This window comes from Triticum aestivum, chromosome 3B (assembly GCF_018294505.1).
Source record: "Triticum aestivum cultivar Chinese Spring chromosome 3B, IWGSC CS RefSeq v2.1, whole genome shotgun sequence".
Classification (NCBI taxonomy): domain Eukaryota; kingdom Viridiplantae; phylum Streptophyta; class Magnoliopsida; order Poales; family Poaceae; genus Triticum; species Triticum aestivum.
This window is the reverse complement of record NC_057801.1, coordinates 168,532,936-168,538,049: the sequence shown is the minus strand read 5'-3', so window position 1 is coordinate 168,538,049 and position 5,114 is coordinate 168,532,936.

The following is a 5,114-nucleotide window of genomic DNA, read 5'->3' as shown; positions in this document are numbered from 1 at the left end:
GGCCCCGGATCCGCCGGCCCCGTCATCTCCTTCCACTCCGACGCCCTGCTCCGGCGAGATCCGCCGCCGCTTTGAAAACCTTGCACATCTGGAGGTTGCCCCGAAATGCCTAAGTCCCTGTTATTTTGCATCATCATGCCATGTTCATCGCATTGTATCTCTGCATCCGTAGCTCCGTTTCGTGCGTGTAATATGTCAAATTGTTCATCTCGACAAGTACATCATTTCATTCCATTGCATCATATTCATTTGTGGTCATCTTGATGCCTCAATCATCGTTATAAGAGTGCTTCATGATGTTTTCTGCTGTCTGTTATCAGAACGAGCTCTTTTGTCATTTTTGCCATGATTGATGTGTGCATCCTATGAGGTTGATGTCTTCATGTGTTTTGATCTATGCAATGTCTTATTTACAAAGGTGCTTACCATGTATTTTTGTGATCAATGTGGTGACTAGAACAAGCATGCAAACTAGGCATCGTGATGTTGCTGGTTTTAGTCCCCGTTCTGCTGTTATTTTGATGCCATGTAAACTTGATGCTACAGAGAGATCCATGCATATTTTGAGATACTTCAGTAAGGGTGTTTTGAACATATGGTTGTTCTCTATCCATTCATGCCCTTTTGTGCAATTATGGAGTAGTCTAGCATGTCATTTTCGTGCTCTACTTTTGCTTCAAAATGTTTCCTGGCAGATTGTTTACATATTCAATTTGGCCAAGGTTGCTATAGTTGATCCTTGCATGCTATGAACTTGTTTTTGCCTTGGTTTGTTTCATAAATATGTCTTCTTGATGATGCTATGATTATCTTGTCATGCAATGACTTGTGGTGAGTGAATCGAGCTTGTTAAGTAGTGTACTTGTTGTTGCTGTTTTGCTAGGCTGAATCTGTTATTTCGTGATGCTATATAAACATGTTGCTACTAATCATTCTATGCATAATCTGGAGATGTCCACTAAATATGTTTTGATCTACATGTCATCCTCTATCAATCAATGCCCCTGGTAGCATTGATAGCTTGTTGTAGCTTATTGTAATCTTGCTCCAAAGTTGCTTCATAATGTTGCTGTCAGCCTGTTAACATTAAGTTCAGTTGTTCTCATGTGTTTTCCTAGTGTTCCATGTACCCAATGACATTGCTATTGCCATGCTTAGCTTCACAAACATGTCTTCTTACTGTTGGTTGCCTTGCCATGCCATGTATTGCTCTATAGTGAGTTGCACAAGCTCATCTACATGCCTTCATAATTCTGTTTCTGCCATGTTTGAATCTGTATTATAACTTGCCATGTTTACGTGGGTGCCATCATATTTTCTGATCCTTTTTGTCTTACGGTCAGTAAAGGACTTTTGATCTATGAAATTAGTAGATTCATGCCATGCCTTTGTTTTCCATGATAAGTTCGTGTAACATGTTGTCTGATAGCTCTGAACATTGCATCGTGATGTTATTTTATACAAAGTCTGAATTGTTATAACTTGCAATTTTACCATGTGTGTTTGAGTATGTTCTAGTGATTTCTGGAGTTAGCTCAGTGTTCATGTTTTGTAATGCTTTACCTGTACATCATGCCCATGCCTTTTGTTTTCATGTTGAGGTCCTGTAGCATATTGTTTTGATGCTTGCAATATGCCTAGTTGCTGTTTTGGACAGATTGTTGCTATAACTTGTATAGTGTGTGTGTTGAACCGTTGCTCCGTTTTGAGTGTGCTCTATATGAAACTTGCTTAGAATTGCATGTAGTTTCATATTATCATGTTGCATTCATGTTTTGAGGTGTTTGCTTGATGTTTGGGTGCATTTTGCATCAATGCCATGTTTAACTTGTTTTGCTCATATCTTCTAGGCCGTAGCTCCGAACTAAATGAACTTTATATGTAACTTGACTAGAATCTCGTGTAGATCATCTTTGTGCATCTTAACTTGCTGTTTAACAACTTGAACATAAGGTTTATTCAGATCTGGATCAATTTCGAAATTTGCATATGAGGACTTACCGGAATTGTTATATGTTGTTCCCGGCCTCATTTAAACTTGCCTTGATGTGTTGCTCTTGTTTGCATCATCCCTTGCCATGAGTAGCTTCATGTAGCCGTGTCATGCATCATGCTTGTTGTGAATCATGCCTTGTTCATGTGTGGTGTGTTTACTATGTTGTGTGCTTCTTTTTGATAGTTCCTGTTTCCGTTGCGATCGTGAGGATTCGTTCGTCTACGCTTGGTTCGTCTTCGTGGCTTCATCTCCTTCATGGACTCGTTCTTATTCCTTGCGGGATTTCAGGCAAGATGACCGCTACCCTAGATCTCACTACTATCATTGCTATGCTAGTTGTTTCGTTCTATCGCTATGCTGCATTACCTATCTTTTGCTCATCAAGCCTCCCATATTGCCATGAACCTCTAACCTTTGACACCTTTCCTATGCAAACCGTTGTTTGGCTATGTTACCGCTTTTGCTTAGCCCCTCTTATAGCGTTGCTAGTTGCAGGTGAAGTTGAAGATTTCTCCATGGTGGACAGGATTTTGGTTGGGATATCACAATATCTCTTATATTATTAATGCATCTATATACTTGGTAAAGGGTGGAAGGCTCGGCCTTTTGCCTGGTGTTTTGTTCCACTCTTGCCGCCCTAGTTTCTGTCATACCGGTGTTATGTTCCCGGATTTTGCGTTCCTTATGCGGTTGGGTGATTTATGGGACCCCCTTGACAGTTCGCTTTGAATAAAACTCCTCCAGCAAGGCCCAACCTTGGTTTTACCATTTGCCTCACCACCACCTACTTTTCCCTTGGGAGTCGCTCTCTCGAGGGTCATCTTTATTATAGCCCCCCCCCGGGCCAGTGCTTGTCTAAGTGTTGGTCCGAACCAGAGCCACTTGCAGCGCCATCTCGGGGAAACTTGAGGGTTAGTTTTAGTTGTACGTAGTGTTCATCCGGTGTTGCCCTCAGAACGAGATATGTGCAGCTCCTACCGGGATTGTCGGCGCATCGGGCGGTCTTGCTGGTCTTGTTTTACCATTGTCGAAATGTCTTGTAAACCGGGATTCCGAGTCTGATCGGGTCTTCCGGGGAGAAGGTCTATTCCTTCGTTGATCGCGAGAGCTTGTCATGGGATAAGTTGGGACACCCCTGCAGGGTATAATCTTTCGAAAGCCGTGCCCGCGGTTATGTGGCAGATGGGAATTTGTTAATGTCCAATTGTAGATAACTTGACACCAGATCCGAATTAAGACGCATCAACCGCGTGTATAGCCGTGATGGTCTCTTTTTGGCGGAGTCCGGGAAGTGAACACGGTTTTGGGTTATGTTTGACGTAAGTAGGATTTCAGGATCACGTCTTGATCATTGCTAGTTGACGAGCGTTCCGCTTGCTCTCTTCTCGCTCTTATTTGCATATGTTAGCCACCATATATGCTTAGTCGCTGCTGCAACCTCACCACTTTACCACTTCCTTTCCCATTAAGCTTTGCTAGTCTTGATACCCATGGTAATGGGATTGCTGAGTCCTTGTGGCTCACAGATTACTATAACAACAGTTGCAGGTACAGGTTATGCGATGATCATGACGCGAGAGCGATGCTTGCTTGCGTTGAGTTCTTCTTCTGCTTCTTCGATCAGGGGATAGGTTCCAGGTCGGCAGCCTGGGCTAGAAGGGTGGATGTCGTTTGAGTTTCTGTTTGTGTTTCATCCGTAGTAGGATGATGATCTTATGTATTGTGATGTTGTATTCATGTGGCATTGTTTGCCTTATGTATGTATCCCCATCTATTATGTAATGTTGATGTAATGATATCCACCTTGCAAAAGCATTTTAATATGCAGGTCTATCCTTGGTGGGACCTTCGAGTTCCTTTTGGATAGGGTCGCATATTGGGCGTGACAACTTGACACCAGATCCGAATTAAAACACATCAACCGCGTGTGTAGCCGTGATGGTCTCTTTTCAGCGGAGTCCGGGAAGTGAACACGGTTTTGGGTTATGTTTGACGCAAGTAGGAGTTCAGGATCACTTCTTGATCATTGCTAGCTTCACGACCGTTCCTTTGCTTCTCTTCTCGCTCTTATTTGTGTATGTTAGCCACCATACTTGCTTAGTTGCTGCTGCAACCTCACCACTTTACCCCTTCCTTTACCTTTAAGCTTTGCTAGTCTTGATACCCATGGTAATGGGATTGCTGAGTCCTCGTGGCTCACAAATTACTACAACAACAGTTGCAGGTACAGGTTATGTGATGATCATGACGCGAGAGTGATGTTTGCTTGTTTTGGAGTTCTTCTTCTGCTTCTTGTTCGATCAGGGGATAGGTTCCAGGTTGGCAGCCTGAGCTAGCAGGGTGGATGTCATTTGAGTTTCTATTTGTGTTTCATCCGTAGTCGGATGATGCTCTTATGTGTTGATGATGTTGTATTCATGTGGCATTGTATGCCCCTTGTATGTATCCCCATCTATTATGTAATGTTGATGTAATGATATCCACCTTGCAAAAGCATTTCAATATGCGGTTCTATCCTTGGTGGGACCTTCGAGTCTCTTTAGGATAGTATCGCATATTGGGCGTGACAACTTTCGTTGCTTTTGCCATTGTTACCGTTACTTCCATACTACTTTGCTACTAAATACTTTGCTGCAGATATTAAGTCTTTCAGGCGTGGTTGGATTGAAAAGCAACTGCTAATACTCATGAAAATTCTTTGGCTTCCCTTGTGTCAAATAATAAATTTGGGTTGAATACTCTACCCTCGAAAACTTTTACGATCCCCTATACTTGTGGGTTATTAGTTGCTTCAATCAGCATGTCAACAACTATGTAGGGATCAAACATCATACTACATAGACTGCAACCTCCACTCAAAAAAACATAGATTGCAACCTGCAGGTGTGACCGAGCCACGTGCACAAATCATATAGTTCCTAAAAGTAGCACATTAAAAGGAATTATGAAGGAAAACAGTATGAAAGACAATGCAAACAAAAACAACCTGTAAAAAATAAAATTACATAGAAAATCATACTAGTTGTCTTCTTCCTTTGATTGTACGTCGCTCGCCATAGCTTGAAATTATGTTGAATTGACACTATGGGAAAGGGGCAGCCTCAAACGACCACCCCAT